This window comes from Dasypus novemcinctus, chromosome 4 (assembly GCF_030445035.2).
Source record: "Dasypus novemcinctus isolate mDasNov1 chromosome 4, mDasNov1.1.hap2, whole genome shotgun sequence".
NCBI classification, from domain to species: Eukaryota; Metazoa; Chordata; class Mammalia; order Cingulata; family Dasypodidae; genus Dasypus; species Dasypus novemcinctus.
The window spans coordinates 55,992,967-56,012,551 of record NC_080676.1 but is presented as its reverse complement, the minus strand read 5'-3'; the positions used below and the strand labels follow the sequence as shown (position 1 = coordinate 56,012,551).

At 38.9% G+C, this 19,585-nt stretch overlaps 1 long non-coding RNA gene across 1 annotated transcript; it reads left to right on the top strand.

Annotated features, from left to right (window-relative positions):
- Positions 1 to 379: 379 nt before the first annotated feature.
- Positions 380 to 4,952, top strand: LOC131278216 (uncharacterized). Its single transcript, XR_009185489.1, has 3 exons — positions 380 to 451; positions 2,389 to 2,526; positions 4,623 to 4,952. It is a non-coding gene; the product is annotated as an uncharacterized lncRNA (long non-coding RNA).
- Positions 4,953 to 19,585: the final 14,633 nt, after the last annotated feature.

The window sequence follows — 19,585 nt, the reverse complement described above, 5'->3', positions numbered from 1 at the left end:
CAGCAATCCCACTGCTGGGCACATGCTCAGAAGAACTGAAAGTAGGGACACAAACAAATATATATGCACATCAATCTCCATAGCAACATTATTCACTATTGATAAAACTTGGAAGCAATCCAAGCGTCCATCAACAGATGAATGGATAAGTAAATTGTGGTATATACACACGATGGAATATTACCCAGCTATAGGAAGGAATGAAATATTGACACACAGGACAACATAGATTTAGATTGAAGACCTTATGTAAGCCATTCACTAAAGGACAAATATTATGACCTCACTAAAAAGACCTAAGCAAATTGAGCACACTCACAGAGCTAGAGTCTGGAAGACTGGAGACAGGGAATAGAGTGTGGTGAGCCAATGCTCAATATGGGAAAACCTATAAGGTGGAAGGGGGTGGTTTGGTAGTTGATGAGGGTGATAGCTGTGTTGCTCTGTGAGGGTGAGTAGCATGGGAGGGTTGGGTTGGGTTGGACTATCCATGCAACTAGGGAGAGGGTTGGAGGAAGGAACAGGTGAACTCTGGGGACTTGTATGTCTGTGGTTAAAACTACAGTGGTAGGAATGTTCTTTTAGCATTAGGGGTGGGGGAATATGTTAGACAGAGAGTACCTTGGTCATGCTTCTGTGGAATATGGAAGTGTTCATCTTGTCATAGAGTGTAATCTCAGTGATTGGAGACCCACACAATAAACAAGAAAATAATAAACTCCAAACCTGGGGAGTTCTGCTAGGTTCTTAAATAGAGGGGCAAAAGTGTCTTGAGAACATAGGTGGTTCTCAAGAACTGAATAATAAAAGAAGATGGACTAATATGTCAAGCCCTCAATATTAATGCATGTAACTATGAACTTTATTCTTAAAAAATTGTAACCTAGTATTTACCATGGGTTTCAAGGGGAGGGGGAGGAAGAATGGATGGAGCATGGGGCATTTTTAGGGTATTGAAATTGTTCTTCATGATTTTGCAATGATGGATACAGGCCATTATGCATTTTGGTATAAAAGTGTATAGTACAGAATGTGAACCACAATGTAAACCATTGACCATGGTTAACGGCAAAGCTTCAATATTTGTTCATCACTTGAACAAATGTGCCATACCATGTAAAATGTTATTAATAGGGAAAAATGTGAGAGGGGGAGGGGATGGGGCATATGGGAACCCCCTATATTTTTGATGTGACTTTTCTGTTACCTAAAGCATCTTAGAAAATAAAGTGAAAAAAATAAGACACTAGGGGAACATACACATGAAATTGTCACTGTACATAAAAAATAACCAATCTTATGGGAATGAGAGACACAATGCAAAACGTTAAAAAAATTAAATATATCTATTTTGTATTGTGTAGTTTTCATTATTTTATTTATTTATTTGGCTTTGTTTGGGGGAGGTTTTGGGTTGCAGTAGAGTTGCAACTGTGGTAGGGGAGGATCACTGGTGTGGGGTGTCAGTGGTGGGAGGATGTGTGGGGAGGGGTGCACTGGGGCATGCCTCTATGGAATATAAATGTGTTTAAGTCATCATGGGATGTCATCTCAGTGGGTGGAGACCCACACAGTAACCAAAAGAATATTGAATTCCTCCTGGGGAGTCCTGCTACATTCTCTAATAGAATGGCAAGAATCCCTAGAGTAAATAGGGAAGGAGGACAGACAAATGTGCCAGGCCCTTGATAATGATGTTTGTACTTTTTAACCTTGGTCTTGTGAAATTGAAACTTAGCCTAGTGTTATATATTGCCTAAAGGTTACCTCCTGAAAGCCTCCTTATTGCTCTTATGTGGCCTTTCTCTAAACCAAGCTCAGCAAATAAACTCACTATCTTTCCCCCAGCATGGGATATGACTCCCAGGGATGAGCCTCCCTGGCACCAAGCGATTATTACCAGGTGCCAACTAGCAATTCATTTGGAAAAAGGCCTTGACTAAAGAGGGAAATATTAAAAACAAATGAGTTTTTATCAACAAGAGATTTCAAAGTGAGTTGGGAGGTCATACCAGAGGTTACGCTTATGTACATCTTAGGATCTCACTGACTGCTACAGTAAACAGTGCCTCAAGCAGGGGATGCTCCTGCAAGCTCTAGAGACATCTAGACACTATCAGCAGGGAGGACTACCCCAGGAACTTGGAGCCCTATCAGTGGGCCTTACCTTGGAATAAAGGATAACCTATCTGCTTAATGTATTGGAGTTGGATTCATTTATAATTTTCCTACAAATTGTTCTTGTGCCCCTTTTATTTGAACCTATCATTAATCACTATATCCATTAAACATGTGTCCCAGAGACTTAAATCTTCTGGCTGTTAGTTTGCTGGTTGAGCCCTGAATACCAGCAAAATTGCAGCCAACAACTACCCTCCAATTCATCAGACTCACCTAGGAAAACTAACAAAAGGATGATGATGAACAATGCCCATCCCCCAAACAAGAGAGCATCTATGACTGCAAGCAAGATAGTTCCACCCATGTGCCCCATGGGATTTAAGCCTTCTCTCAACTGGAAGCATAGTGGGTCATTGAGGAATGATCAGACATAAAAGGGGAATGCAACTAAGGGCTAAAGTAGAGTTATTATTATTCAACTAATGGAAGAACTTGTAACATTGATATAAAGGCAGTGGCCACAGAGATTCTGAGGGGAGGGAGAGGGAAGAATAGGTGTAACATGGGGCAATTTGGGACATTGGAATTGTCCTGCATAACATTGCATTGATGGATTCAGGGCATTAAACATTTTGTCAAAATCTTTAAAATTGTGTGATGCAAAGTATAAACCATAATGTAAACTATAGACCATGGTTAGTAGCAATACTTCAATATGTGTTCATCAATTCTAACATGTACCACACTAATGAAAGATGTTATTAATGGGGAAAAGTGTGGGAGGGGGATGGGGTGAGATATATGGGAATCTCATATATTTTTAATGTAATGTTTATGTAATCTAAAGCTTCTTTAAAAATGATTATAAGAAATAAATTAATTTAAAAAAGAAGGGAATAAAACAAGGGCCCTCTCTTATGGATCTTACATTTTAATACGTGTGATCAAAATAATAAGAAATGAATTTAATGAGAGTAGATTGCAGCTCAGTCCCTTTAAAATGCTCCCCAAACCTCCATCTTCTCTGTCAATCATCAGCAAATCTTCTGACTGACTCCTTTAAGGCCAAGCTCTAATTAAAGGTATATTTAAACATATTCCCTATTTGAAAGCTATTATTTCTCCTATAATAAAAAACCCTCTCTTACCAAACTTCTGCCTATAGCTAACAACTTATTTCTCTGCTCTGCTTTACCAAAAAAAAAAAAAAAAATCTTGAAGGAGTTCCTATATACATTGTCTCCAATTCTTCTTCTCTCATTCTTCATGGACATGAAATTACTGTAAACAGACTTTTGGCACCCACCATTCTATCCAAATTTTTCTTTGTCAATGGCACAAATGACCTCACTCCTTTTTTATTCCTTCTAATAAAGCTACTTCTTACTATTATTAGTGATAACAAAATAGCCGCTATTTATTGAGGACTTACTATACTCCAGACATTGTTCTAAGCACATTCAACAAATTTAGACGTTTAAGCCTCACAACAACCATATAAAACAGCAGTCATTATAATTTCCATTTCCTAGATGGAAAAAAAGAGACACAGACTGGTATGTGACTTCTTCAAGGCCACACAGTGAGTAAATGGCCGAGGTGGACTCACGCCCAGCAGAGTGGCTTCAGAGATTTTTCTTAGTCTCTTTTTTTTTTTTTTCTTTTGAGGTACCCAGGGCTGGGAAATGCAACTGGGACCTCATATGTGGAAAACCGTTGCTCAACTGCTGAACAACGTCGGATTCCTTGGGTTTATTTTCACATTTGTTTTGCTCATTTTTGTTTTTTTCAGGAGGCATCAGGACCTGAACCTGGGACCTCCCATATGGGAGATGAGAGTTCGTCTGCTTGAGCCAAATCCTCTCCCCTTAGCCATTTTGTTATGTGGACCTAGCAGCAGCATTTGACTCAGTTGATTGTTCTCTCCTCCTTAAAACACTTTATTTACTTGACTTTCAGGATACCATGCTCGCTTGGATTTCCTCCTAACTTTCTGTTGCTCCTTCTATTTCCTTGCCTGTCCCTCCCCGTTTGACATCCTGAATCTTAACACTAGAGTGACCTAGAGCCTAATCCTTTAACTTCTTTTCTTCTCTTTCTCTATTTACTTCCTTGGTGCTATCATCTTGGATCTCATGGCTTGAAATAACATTTGTTTTCTAAGTCCCAAATTTTTACCTTTAAATGAAACTTTCCACTAAAATCCAGACTTGAACATCCAAAAGCCTACTTGACATCTCCACTTTGAATTTTTTATTTTTTATTTTCTTTTTTTAAATTAAAAAAAAATTTCTGACACCTCCACTTTGAAACATGGGTATCTCAAATTTAATCAATTGAACTGAACTCCTGAGCTCTCCTCAATTCTACCCCAAATTCCTTATCAGTTAATGGGAACCTCATTCTCAGGAATTGCTTATGTTACTGGAAGGAAGTGTCACCCAAATAATTACTTATAAATATTTCCATCTAACCTTTTGTTTACACTATGCTGCTTTCAGGAATTGAGTGAGGAAGTACTAGATACAAAGAAAAGATCTGGCACATGTTTAGATTACCCAGGTGCAGAAGTGCTGAGAACAAAAAGAGACTTCTACACATGTCCAAGCAACCTCCGTGCAGAAGTACTGAAAACAAAGAAGTAACCATGGTGCATGTCCAGATAACCTGAACTCAGAGGTCTGAACACAAAGAAGAGACCGGTGCACATGCCCAGACAACCCTACCAAACTTGACTCTTCAATAAATGGACCCCGCTTCCTTCCTTTCAAGGAGCAGGTGCTTTGGAAAATGAGCCCACCCTTCTCTACCCTTTGATCAAAGAATAAAGTTGCTGCTCTGCTTTACCAAATCTGGTTTCATTCAATCAGAGAGCACAACATCAGAAAGGAGACCCATTTCAAGGGTCCGACCCAGAAAGGGGTCAATAACACTTAGGCTCAAAACGTAGGAGCCTCTCTTATCATTCTTTTTCTTATCCTCTGTTTCTAGTCCATAAATCTTCTTGGCTCCACCTTCAAAATATATCCAGAATTCGAGCTACTTTTTGCCATCTCCACTTCTAGCATCCTGGTCTAAGTCACTGACGAAAGTCTCTTGATTATTGCAGTACATTCCTAACTCCTCTCCTTACTTGCCCCTGTACAGCCCAGCTAACAAAGGAATCAGACTTAAGAATTAAGACTATGTAACCCCCTCTAAACCCTCCACCGGCTTCTCATTTCACTGAGATTAAAAACCCAAGGCCACTAAAATGCTCTACAAGGCCCAAAACTATGGGTCCCCTATTACTTCTCTAACCAGATTTTCTGTTCTATTCTTTGCTCACTCTGACGCAGCCCCTCAACACCTTCTTGCTCTTTCTTAAGTTTGCCTCTGTGGCTTAGCACTGACTGCTTTCCCTGCCTGGAATGTGTTCCTTTCAAGTAACAACATGGCTTACTTCCTCCCTCCAAGGATTTGCTCAAATGTCCCTTCTTCAGGGTGGCCTACCCTATTTAAATCGCATCCCAACATTTCTGATACTCTTTCCCTGCTTTATCGCTTGGCATACTATACATATTTTTTACTTATTTTGTTTATGTCCATCTCTTCTAGCAGAAGGCCCATAGGTGTGGGTTTTGTCTTTTATCCATCTCAGAGAATCTTCAGAGCTATATTCTTCCTAACTCATGTGGAAGAAAGTAAGTTTGGCTTTTCTGATGTTTTCCTTAAGAGTGAGAAGGAACTTTTCTAAAAACTTCCAGCAAAATTCTCCTGATTTCTTATTGTCCAGAAGTTTGACTGATCACTGAGTGGGGGGGAGTGTGGTAGAGATTATCTTTAGATCAATTAAACACACCCCTAGAGCTGTGAATGGAGTCAGCTTCCCCTGAGGCATAGGGATAGTGCAGAGGAGGGGCTTTACTGAAGAATGGGTTTGAGAGGAGGAAATGCTGGGGAGACACATCCCAGGGGAAGTGCTGGCTGTAAGACTGTGAGAGTGCTCATGTCCTCACATCCTCATCTGTACCAGGTCCTGGCAACTGAAAAACAAACCTACCAATTTGATCACTAAAAAATTTTATCTCATTTTTGTTTTATTTTGCATTTCTTTGATTACTAATGAGGTGAAACACATTTTTATTTGTTAATTAACCATTTTTAATTCCTTTTTTAAAAAATTGCTGGGTCAGGGGAGATCTGTGGCTCAAGCAGTTGAATGCCACTTTCCACGCGGGAGGCCCTGGGTTGGGTTCCTGGTACTTCCTAAAAATAAACACATTAACAACAACAAAAAGGAAACAAATGAGAAAAACAACTTAAGGGAGCCAATGTGGCTCAGTGGTTGAGTGCTGGCTTCCCACATATGAGGTCCTGGGTTCAAATCCCAGCCCCGGTACTTAAAAACAAACTGCGTGGTCATATTCTTTGTCCATTTTCTTTATTGGGTTGTTTATCTTTTTCTTGTTATTTATTAGGAGTTCTTAATATATTCTGTATGTGTAATCCTGTATGTATGCATGCACACACCTACATACGTAATAGATAAATATAATATTTTTCCCAATCTCTTGTTTATCACAACTATGTTTATATTTTTGGTCATACATAAGTTTTAAAATTTATGTGCTCAAATCTACCAATCATTTGATCTTTAGCTTCTGAGTTTTGTCTTGATTAACAAGATATATCTTTCCCCAATATTATAAAAATAGAATTCCTTATTTTCTTTAATTATTATATAGTTTATTTTGCTCAATAATAATTTATGTACTTTTTTGCTTATGGTAGAAAGAGGGGTTTAACTTTATTTTCTGACTATATAATAAATTGTCTTAACACATATTACTGGTTGAAAATACAATCTTTAGAGTACCTTAAATTCACTTTTCTAGACTTTCTATTCTCTTCCACTTATCTATTTATTTGTTTGTACCCAATATTAAGTCCTTTTAATTTCATAAAATGTTCCAATATTTTAAAAGTTTTAGAAGACACCTTTGCCTTAATTTATTTTATTGACTATGCCCTTGTTCAGACATTTTTTAGAATTCATTTATCTTGCAATTGCATTGAATTATGGGTTCATTTGAGGAGAATTGCCAGCTTTACTCTATTGTCATTTCATCCAAGACTGAGGCAATGTTTTCCTGCTTATTTATATGATGATCTTATGTATTTCTTATTAAGTTAATATCTTACATATTTTGTGGAATTTTCTTCTTTTTGCCATCACTGACAATATTCAGGATATTTTCTAATTGATTACTGTTGGTGTATTAAAAAACTGCTAGTTTGTTAATCTGGCTACTGCAGTGAACTCTTTTTCCAGTTCTAATAATTTTTATTTCAGTTATTTCTTTTGGATTTTCAAAGTAAAAGATGATATCATTTATAAATTATCATTGTTTTTTCTCTTCCTTTCCAAATTTATAACTTTTTATTATTACATGAATGGCATTGCCTAGGACAGCCAATACAATGTTGAATATGGTCCCATCTTGTTCCTGACTTTAATGGGAAAACTTCTAATATTTCACTTTTTTTTTTGTATACTGTGAGATGCAGATATAAATATTCTTTATTAAAGTGTGGAAGTTTAACTCTTCCTCATCTGCTAAGAATTTTAACAGGAAGCATGTGTTATCTAATTTTGTTAAAAATTTTTAAGTGTAGAAGTGACCTAATAATTATTCTCCTGATTGTGTTACTATAATAAATTACATAAATAGAATTATAAATATGAAACTACCTTTTCTTGGAGCACTATTCATTTAATATTTTGCTGGATTCAATTTGATAATATTTAATTAGTATTTTTGAATCTAGTTCTTAACATGAGTTTGACCAACATCTTTCTCTTTTTGGTTATTGCCTTTCTCAGGTTTTGGTGTCAGGATTTGCTAGAATCATAGAATGACTTGGAAAGTTTGCCTATTTTTCCATGCCATGGAAGAGGCTAAATAGCATAGGAATGATCTGTGGCTTATTATTTGAAAGTTTACTAGAACTGTTTTATAAACTACCTGGATCTGGAGACTTTTTGAAAAATATTATTTGTTGTTTAGGACCTCTGCTTGCACGAATGTCAATAACATATATTTTATTGGCAAATAATCCAATTCATTTAGATTTGCAAATTTCCTGTTACAAAATTGTGTAGAGTTGTATTTATAACTTAAAAATCTCTTTTAAATCTGTAATTTCCCTTTTATTGTTTATTAATATTTATTTTCATCTTCCTCTTTTTTTCTCAAATCTATCAATGCTTTAATATTTTCTCAATCTTTACAAATAGCATTAGATACTTTATTGATAACCTTTTTAAAAAACTAGTTCTTATTTTTTTTTTAAGAGGAACCAGGATTGAACCCAGGACCTCATGCATATGAAGCAGGTGCTCAACCACTGAGCTACACTTAGACCTCTATTAAAAACCTTTTCATTAATTTTATTAAATTATTTTTTATCCTTATTAATTCCTCTCTTTTACTTTATTTCAGTTAATTTTGCTGCTTTTCTCCCTTCTCCAACTTCTAGAGTTGACTACTTAGTAATCTATCTTCATTCTTTTTAGTTTTTTAATACATTAAATTATGCATATACATTTACCTTTAAGTATAACACAAATTTTAATATGTTGTGCCTTTATTATCATTCACTTATAAGTATTTTGTTATTTTTTTCATCCAGGAATTGTTCAAAGATTTTTAAAACTTGCCCCAAGTAGGGGGCGGCAGACTTGGCCCAGTGGTTAAGGTGTCCGTCTACCACATGGGAGGTCCGAGGTTCAAACCCCAGGCCTCCTAGACCTGTGTGGAGCTGGCCCATGTGCAGTGCTGATGCGCGCAAGGAGTGCCCTGCCACGCAGGGGCATCCCCTGCGTAGGGGAGCCCCAAGTGCAAGGAGTGTGCCCCATAAGGAGAGCCGCCCAGGGCAAAAGAAAGTTCAGCCTACCCCAGAATGGCGCCGCACACACGAAGAGCTGACACAAGATGACGCAACAAAAAGAAACACAGATTCCTGTGCCACTGACAACAACAGAAGCGGACAAAGACGACGCAGCAAATAGACACAGAGAACAGACAACTGGGGTGGGGGGAGAAATAAATAAATAAATCTTAAAAAAAAACCCAAAAAACAAAAAAACTTGCCCCAATTAGATTGTTTGTGTTATCATTTTGCTATTAATTCCTAAATTTATTGAACTGAAGTCAGAATATGTCTGCTTTTATGGAGAATTCATTGAGCTTTATCGAGATTGTTTCCTGAGACACAGTATGTGGGAAATTAAAAAATATATATATATTTGTGTGTGAATAAATGTGTATTCTCTGTTTGTTGGATACATATGTGTATATGTATATGTATCTTATTCTATGTATTATTAAAATCCTATGTATGTATATTTCCTTATTTATGGCTATTTTATTAATCAATTTCCAAGAGAAGTGTACTAAATTCTCCCACCAAGATTATGGATTTAACAGTATCTTCTTGCATTTCTAATAGTTTCTGTTTTATGTATGTGCCCACTACATGGTTAGTGCATAATATTGGATTTTTGTATCTAGATGGACTATATTGTATATAATATGAAATATTCCTCTTTGTCTGATTTAATGGTTTTGGCCCCAAAGTCTAATTTATGTCATATTACTATTGCCTTAGCTAATTTATATCTTTGTTAATTAGCATTTTTCTGAAATATTTTTGTCCACCCCTTTATTTCAAACACTCTTTCGGGAATGTCCCTTGCAAATAGTAAGTAGGTATATGTATTTTTAAAAAATCTAAGAATCTCCATCTTTTAATAGGAGAGTTAATATTTTATCTTCATGATTATTAATATGTCCAAATTACCATTATTATATTATTCAATACTTAATTTTTTTCAGTAATTTCTTTTTCCTTTCCCTGTCTCTTTTGTGGTTGTTTTGAGCTTTCTCCATTTTTTCCCCCTACACAGACATTTAAAAGTTTTATATCCGGTTTCTATTGCTGTATTGGTTAGACTAAAAATGTTTAATTCATATGTTCAATGTGTAGACCTTCCCAGAGTAAAAGACATGCTATGAGTTTCCCCTTCAGCACACAGGCTTCAACCTTCAAATATTATGTTGAGCATGATTGAGCTTAGTTCCAGATTATTAATATTTTTTAAAAATTTACATGACCATCAAGATTTATACTTAACCATAGTTTTACTGGTTTCTTCTATTTTTTTTAAATCAACCCCCTCGTCCCCCCCACACACACTGTCTGCTTTCTGTGTCTGTTTGCTGTGCATTCTTCTGTGCCTGCTTGTCTTCTCTTTAGGTGGCACTGGGAACCGAATCTGGGACATTTGGAGTGGGACAGAGGTAGTTAATCTCTTGCACCGCCTCAGTTCCCTGGTCTGCTGTGTCTCTTATTGTTTCTCCTGTATCTCTTTTTGTTGCGTCATCTTGCTGCACCAGGTCTCCACTAGGGTCAGCTTGCCTGGTGGGCCAGCTTGCCTTCACCAGGAGGCCCTGGAATCAAACCCTGGACCTCCCATATGGTAGATGGGAGTCCAGGTGCTTGAGCCTCATCTTCTTCTGACTTCTATTTTTGATAGACAGTGTCCTTTTTCTATTGAAATCATTTTGTGTTCTTCAAGTACATGCTTAGAGATTTTTTTCTGAATGGATTTCTTGAAATGCCTTTATTTTATCCTGACATTTGAATGCTTTTTAGGCTGGATCTAGAATCTCTGTTTGTTCAACTGAGAAGGTGACAGTTGAATAGTGAGGGAGTGAGCTATGTGATATCTGGGGGAAAGTAGTCTAAGCTAAAGCAACAGCAAGTGCAAATGCTCTAAATATAACAGAAGCATGCCTGGTATGTTCTTAGAACACAAAAATATACAAGTATGATAATTTAATGTCTATCTCCTCAATCATCTAGAAACTTTATGACCATATCTGTTGTATCAACTGTATACCCAGCATATATAAGTACTCAACAATGGCTGGGTATGGAAGCGGACTTGGCCCAGTGGTTAGGGCATCCGTCTTCCACATGGGAGGCCTGAAGTTCAAACCCCAGACCTCCTTGACCCATGTGGAGCTGGCCCATGCGCAGTGCTGATGTGCGCAAGGAGTGCCGTGCCACGCAGGGGTGTTCCTGCATAGGGGAGCCCCATGCGCAAGGAGTGCCCCCCATAAGGAGAGCTGCCCAGCGTGAAACAAAGTTCAGCCTGCCCAGGAATGGTGCTGCACACACGGAGAGCTGACACAGCAAGATGATGCAACAAAAAGAAACACAGATTCCCGTGCCGCTGACAACAACAGAAGTAAACAAAGAAGAACACACAGCAAATAGACACAGATAACAGACAACTGGGGCAGGGGGAGGGGGGGAGAAATAAAATAAAAATAAATCTTAAAAAACAAACAAACATCAACAACAACAACAAAAAACAATGGCTGGGTAAGTGAATGACCCAAAATTCAAAACTGAAGCACTATGTCAATGCCAACTATTCACTATTATCTTTTTTTTTTAATTTTTTATTCATTTTTTAAAAAAATATTACATTAAAAAAATATCAAGTCCCATTCAACCCCACCGCCCCCACCCCCCACTCTCCCCACAACAACACTCTCTCCCATCATCATGACACATCCATTGCACCTGGTAAGTACATCTCTAGGATCGCTGCACCCCATAGTCAATGATTCACTATTATCTTTTATATTTACATATATATTTAAACTATTTTATTTTGTTTATTTTTATTCTCCACCCCCTCCACCCCAGGTGGCTCCCTCTTCTGTCTGTCTACTCATCCTCCCTAGGAGGCACCCAGGAACTGAAACAGGGACCTCCCATGTGGGAGACGAGTGCCCAAATGCCTGAGCCACTGCATTGTCTGCTGGTTTTGCCGTCTGCTAGTTTCATCATCTGCTCATTGAGGCATCTGCTGTTTGCAGTGTTTGCTGGTTGCTACATCTGCTGATTTTCTCATCTGCTCATTGCAGTGTCTGCTGCTTGCAACATATGCTTGTTGTGGCAGCTGTGGCATCTGCTGGTTGCAGCGTTTGCTTGTTGTGGCATCTGCTAGTTGTGGCATCTGCTCATCTTCTTTAGGAGGCACTGGTAACTGAACCTGAGACCTCCCACCTGGGAGGCAGGTGCCCAACTTCTTGAGCCATACCCACTCCCACACTATTATCTTTTAATACCAACAGTAATAACAATAAAAAAGGACATAACCACCTTGTTCTGGTTTGAGTCTTCTGTGGGCCCCAGATAATTATGTTCTTAAGCTAACCCATTCCTATATGTATAAGCCTATTTTATTTGGGACCTTTGGGTTAGACACAGTTAAGGGAACTTTTAATAAAATACTTTTTTTTTTAAGATTTCTTTTTATTTATTTCTCTCCCCTTCCCCCCCCCCCCCCCAATTGTCTGCTCTCTGTGTCCATTTGCTGTGTGTTCTTCTGTGTCCACTTCTATTCTTGTCAGTGGCACCTGGAATCTGTGTCTCATTTTGTTGCATCATCTTGCTGCATTAGCTTCTCTGTGTGTGCGGCCACCACTTCTGGGCATGCTAAACTTTCTTTCATGCTGGGCAGCTCTCCTCATGGGGTGCACTCCTTGAGCGTAGGGCTCCCCTATGTGGGGGACACCCCTGCGTGGCATGGTACTCCTTGCGTGCATCAGCACTGCGCATGGGCCAGCTCCACACGGGTCAAGGAGGCCCGGGGTTTGAACCATGGACCTCCCATGTGGTAGGTGGACACTATCTGTTGAGCCAAGTCCGCTTCCCAAATCACTTTTGATTAGATCACTTTAGGATCTTTGATTGGACTATATCATCGAGACATGGCCAAGGTTGGTCCGGGCCCTCTTGCTAGAGTCTTATGTTAGTGGAGAAGTGAAAGCAGAAACACAGAGAGAGAGCTGCCATTTTTACCCCACCATGTGAGGAAGGATGCCAGGATCACCTAGAGCTACAGAAAGACAGAAAAACCCCACGAGGCTGAGAGAGAGGCCAGAAGGCCAGAATCAGCAGAGCAGCCTGAAGCTGAAGAGACCTGGGAAAAGATAAGCTATAAGGCTGATTGTCCACAGCTGAGCTCCGGGAGAAAGGGAGCCTGGTGGAGAAAGCAGAGATCAGCTGCCAGTTTGCTTTGACACGTGGAAGGTGTACAGGATCTGCCAACAGTCGACCTTTGGTGACAAAGCATCTCTGATGATGCCTTGCTTTGGACATTTTCATAGCCTTGGAACTGTAAGCTTTCACCCGAATAAATTCCCTCTATAAAAGCCAACCCATTTCTGGTATTTTGCCTTAGCAGCCCTGTAGCAAACTAAAATACACCTGTTCCAGCATGGAGAGCTGGATAAAAGCATTGAGTCAGGAAAATGTTTCTATTACTTGTTTATTTGCTATAATCCCTTAGGTAGAGCACTTGCCCTTTCTGAATCACAAAGTTGAGGTGATACTCCCTTGCTATTTAAACTAGTGAAGTATTATCAACAATAAATTATAAAATTATGAAAGAATTTTGGCAAACTTTTCATCATTACCCAAATGTCAGTTATTATTTATACTAGTCAATGAATATTAATATGATATATTTTCCAAACAAAATTAAAGTGGGTTTTTAGGAAATTTGATAATTTCTCTTTAGCACTGAATTAGAATACTTCAAGAATATGGGTGATCAATAAAATTTGACAGAGAATATTTCTTGTAACTAGCCCTAGTTTCCAGATTTTTTGGTTGTCTTTTTCTATAATCATATGCTGAAGATTTCCTCCTATTTATTCAATTTAATTATCATTTCCAAAGTACCTTTATTTTTAAAGAAAAATAACACACCACTGCCAAAAAATACCAGTATTTGTTTCTTGAAAATTCACCTTGTTTTAATAATCTAAATTTCTCACTTTCCCAACTTTCTTTTGATGCTTCTTAACAGAGAATATATTTGCTATCTATAAATTACACATTGCTTCCCTTTAACTCAGTACTGAACTTATGTATAAATTTTTAAAAAGGCCTAAAATCATCCATAAAGAGAATGAGAGCTAATGTTACTGTAGAAATTATTTTGCTGGATCAGTTTGGAGCATACAATACTCGCAATGTAACAATGCTCCTTGGGTTTTGCCTCATATTAGAAGGTCTGAACAGCAAGGATTTTTGATTGGCCTCATCTGATAGGCAACTGACTGGAAAAAAATGTTTTAAAGATGATGAGTTGACAAATTATCAGAACCCTTTCTGATCATTGATAATTTCCAAGCATTTATAATTCATCTCTCAGTTCTTCAGTTTCGATTATATGAGGTGGAGTTTGATAGTACTTCACATAGCTTTAACAATGGTAAGAATGGTCAAATTCTCTTCAGGGAGCAAGTACACTAAAGGGATGGTCCTGTGAGTAGTTCATAGCTGACCACTAAAATAACCAGGCAAACATCTTCATTTCTATCGATACCATTTTCCCCATATGTTTTCATGGCGTTTCTCTTTAAAAGCCAAAGGAAAAATATCCCCCATTTTATTACTACTAAATTTCAATTAAAGAAGCAGGGCCCAATGGTTAAAAAATCTCCCAAAAGCAATATCAGTTTATGAGTAAATTTACAAACAAAAAGTACATTTCATAAGTGACACTATATTATCACAGTTTCCCCACGGCTGCGTTTGAAATCCAGGAATGGGCCTGCACCTGGGACATCTTTGAGAAGACTCCGTGGCGTTGCAGCAGTTCTAATGTAGGGTGCAGGTTTAACGACCCCATCTGGACCAGGAAGCAGCTTGAATTCTGGAGTCTCATCCCACAGGGACTGAGGTGAGCAGAAGAGGTGACTCATGCAGGAAAGCACGCTACGCGCCTAATGAATAGGGCAGAAAGGATCACCTGGGATTACAAACTCAAAGGACCCAGGGAGGCAGCAGCGCGGAGAGCAGTGGACCTGGTATAAGAAAAACCTGTCTTTCTGGCCTCTTTACTTTCCCTCACTTAAAAAAAAATTATTATTTTTATTTAGGGAAGTTGTAGTTTTACAGAAAAGTCATGTAAAAAATACAATGCTCCTATTCTTTCCCTCACTATTGACAGAAACAAAGATGCAAGAATTATGTCATTTTTGCTCTCTGTTCTGAGTTAGGGAAAACAACAGAAGGATGTGGCATTTTGCACACAGCCTTGAGAGATAAGTGGGGTGGCGGCCCCTGGCGAGCCCCCATGCCACCTGAAGGGCCAGCACACTGTTCTCATGAGGGACTGAGGCCTCAGTGATGTCTGCTCTTCTCATTTTTTTGAAAGAAGCTGGAAATCAAGATTTTTGAAAATGTGAGCTTTCCTGTCAAATAGTTAAAAAACAAAACAAAAAGAAAACACATATTTTTGGACTAGATACGGCACATTGGGTACAGGTTCCAAACCTCTACAAAGCCAGCAATTCTGTCTCCATTTGGGGATAGTGTGAGGGTCAAGCCTACCCAACAACAAAAGTGTAATTGACACAGACAGTGAACCCTATTGTAAACGATGGGCTACAGTTAATGGTACAATTATAAAAGTGTTCTTTCATAAATTGTAACAAATGTACCACACTAATGCAAGGTGTAAATAATAGGGAGGTATACGGGAACTCTATATTTCAAGCGTGATTTTTCTGTAAACCTACCATTTCTCTAATAAAATAAAAAAATAATAAGAGAAAAGAAGTGTAACTGTAATGCTTTTTCTTCCTCCTCCTTTAGATAATTACCTCCTTACCTAGTATTTTGAGTGGAAGACAAGAGCACTCTTTTAAGGTAGTTGGCCTGAACTTATAAGGACAGAAGGGGAAAATTCCAGAATTTTTGCATTGAATATCAATGCAATAATCTAAATAATCTAATCTTATTAATCTAAATAATATCAAATAATCTAAAATTATTTCTTTTATAAACATCTATTTCTACGCTTATATGTCCAACACTGCCCACGGTACTTTTACAGTAGCTAAAGGGTGTCAGAGAGAGGTTGTCACTATGGTGAAATGATTTTCCTCCCTCGCTCTGTAAGGAAGGGTCAAGTGTAAGCTTATGTAACTCTCATGTAACTCACGTTTCCATATTAAATTCCTTGTTTCAGCAAAGCAAAACCATAGTCTCATTTGACGTTAGTGTAAAATCACACAGACCAATTGATTTTGAAAGTATTGTCACTAATATTTAGTGACTCCCACTTAGAAGAAAAGACCTTAAAACAGAAAACCCCAAATACTACATTAATGCTATGAAACATTAAGCAAATCTTCAGTCAGAGAGCATTCATGGGCGTACTGTTAGCAATTCAGTAATGTGCTGAGCTGTAAACCCATTATCCCTTAGGCTATTTCTTTCTGAAAAACTGGTCCACTCAATTGACAAGAACATGTTTGTCCAACACTATGTCAAATTCTGTTTTTCATCTTTTTTATCCCCACCCCCTTCACCCTTTCCTCTTGCCTAATTGCCAGGGTTTCTGCTGACTTGTCACAGCCTTGTGATTCACCGTCAATTTTCTTGGCTTGGATTTTTTTTTTTTTTTTTACTTCTTTTAAAGGGGCATTGTGACAAGAGGGTGGGTGTGGGACAAGGAAACAAACACGCCTCTTGATTTAGCTCACCCTAACTTTACGGAGCCAACAATTTTTCAGTGTGTGGCTTCCCATACACCAAATCCACCTGACTGCTTCCTTACCTGGTGCGTGACCTTCAGTTGAAAATTCCAGCAGCGTGCAACTTGTCTTTTGCAAATGAATTGTAAGTATGCCAGCTGCCAGATGTCTTCATTTTTAAAACACCTTCAAAACTGCTTCTGGCACAGTTCCATAAGCAAAACAGGCTAAGCTGTAACTGTGGTTTCCATGCTGTGAGGAAAAAAAAAAGAGAGAGAAAAAGGGGGTGGGAAAGCAGATGGAGGCAAAAGAAAAATGTATTGCCTTCACATCTTGAAAAACAGTATAAAGTGAAGGTGAAAACAGAATCTAGCTACCCTATTCAGATGAGTTTTCTGTGATCTGTGATATGTTCAATATGCACATGAATAGTCACCTTAAACAATGTAGTTATTTGAAATATAGTTTTATAAGACCAGCAAAAAATGATACATTTTCCTAAAAATAAGGACTTCTGGCTCTTAAGCTAATAAATAAATGTAAGCCTAGAAAGAGCTATTAAAGATTAAGTAATTCTTTCTTTAACTTCAGCAAAGCAAAATTTCCTTACTGTCAAAAATCTGATTTTTAAAGTGAGGAAGTTAAGGAAAAACTTCTGAGTGCCAGGGAATAGCCCCCAATTTCTATCAGTTCAAAGTCTTCAAAACTTTCTAAAGGATTAATTAATTAATTGATACTCTATTAAAGGGACAGATTCAGAGATTTAGGCACTTTGCAAAAATTTAGAATGATCAACAGTCCTAAAAATCTGTGATATCCACAATACAAAGGGAATAATTGAAGACCATAAAATGGATACAGATTGGATCAGATGAAATGCCAGCATGAAATAGTGAGAAAATAATGACCCTGAATTTCAACCTGATGTCATCTATAAAACAAAACAGATATTCACATTTGGGCCTAGAGAAAATTCAGATTATGGCAATTTAAGTTCAAGATAAATTAATTCAAAGATAATACTTATGATCAGTGTCTTTTGTAGCTCTAATAATAGAAATGGTGACATTCTATATGAACTACAAGATGGAATAAAATAAAAAGTAAATGAGAGAACCAGCAAGATTGTGGTGGAGTAAGGAGCTCCTAGAGTCAGCTCCTGCTACAGGGCAGTTAGCAAACACCCAGAGCTCTCTGGAGCTAGCTGAAGCACCTGTTTGGGGGCTCCAGGAGGCCAGAAGAGCATCCTGGAACGTCCTTGGGGAAGTGTAAGGAGATGTCCGTCTGCAGAGAAGACTCATAAGTAGAGCGCTCCATGCCTTGGAGGCCAGTGCCCATCCTCCAGTGCAGGCACAAGCTGCCTCGGGAGCTGTTCCCGTGGCTGGAATTGAAAGCTCTACTTCCCAAAAATGGGGAGGAAGAGACGGCTGGGCACCAACTTCAGCTACTGATGAGGAAATTCAGTGGGCTACAGTATGATCCTGAGAACAGCTAAAGTTTGAGCCTGTCCAGGTTAGAAAGAGGCCGGGAGCTGCCTTCTTAACTCCGTGCCCGACACGAAGGGAAGTGGGATGGACTAAAAATCCCAGTGCTGGTGGGGACCGGCTTCTTCCCATCCAGATCAGATTGCAGCTCTAGCCTAGGCCCCAGCACCACCTCCAGCAGGGAGGAAGCTGCAGGGACCTGCACCAGCCTCTCTGGGAAATTGCCAGCCAAGCCACGGAGAACTGTGATCATCCTACTCTGGCGGCCCAAGCTGCCCCAGGAGCTGTTCTGTGACGGGAACTGGAAGCTCCATTTCCCAGAAACAAGGGAGAAGGAGACGGTTGGCTACTGATTTCAGCTACCGATTGGAAGACTTGGCTGGCTAAGATATAACCCTGGGAACAACTGGGGTGAGAACCAGCCCAAGTCAGAAAGAGGCCAGCAGCCACCATTCTGACCTCCATCCCCAGCCTGAGGGGAAGCCGTGCTGACAGTTTCTTTCACACAGATCAGCTGGCAGCCTGCCTAGGCTTCAGCCCTGCCTCTGGCAGGCAGGAGGCTGAGGAGCCCTGCACCAGCCTATACAGGTAACTGCAGGGAACTTTGCCATAGTTTCAGCATAGACTGAAAATCAGAAGTCTACCAGGGCAACTGCAGTTATCTTGGACCTGTACTGCATAGATTGCTGCCCATACCTGCAGCTCCATCCCTGCCCCAGGCAGGGGAGAAAGGGATGTGAAGCTCCATTAGTCTCTCTGGGCAACTACAGTCTAGGCCTGAATGTGGATTATTCCACACAGTTGGGACTCTGTCCCTACCCCTAGCAAGGGAGAAAGTTGAAAGAAGTTTCATTAGTCCCTGGTGCAATGAGGGCAGCTTGAGCCTCCACAGCTTACAACACCAACTACCTGCTTGGCTCCTACTGCATAACCAGCAAAGCAGAAATGATAGGAAGCCCTAAACTAGAGAGAAAAACTGCACCCAGAAAAAATATTCTAGTAAGCCAGATGCGAAGACACCAACCAAAAATTACAATCCACACCAAGAAACAGGAAGCTATGGCCCAGTTAAAGGAAAAAGATAAGCCTCCAGATGACATAAAGGAGTTGAGACAACTAATTGTAGATGTTCAAACAAATCTCCTTAATAAATTCAATGAGATGGCTAAAGAGATTAAGGATATTAAGAAGACATTGCATGAGCACAAAGAAGAATTTGAAAGCATACATAGAAAAATAGCAGATCTTATGGGAATGAAAGGTGCAATCAATGAAATTTAAAAAAACATTGGAATCATATAAGAGCAGATTTGAGGAGGCAGAGAGAAATGAGGAGCTTGAAGAAATGAAAGTGAACATAAA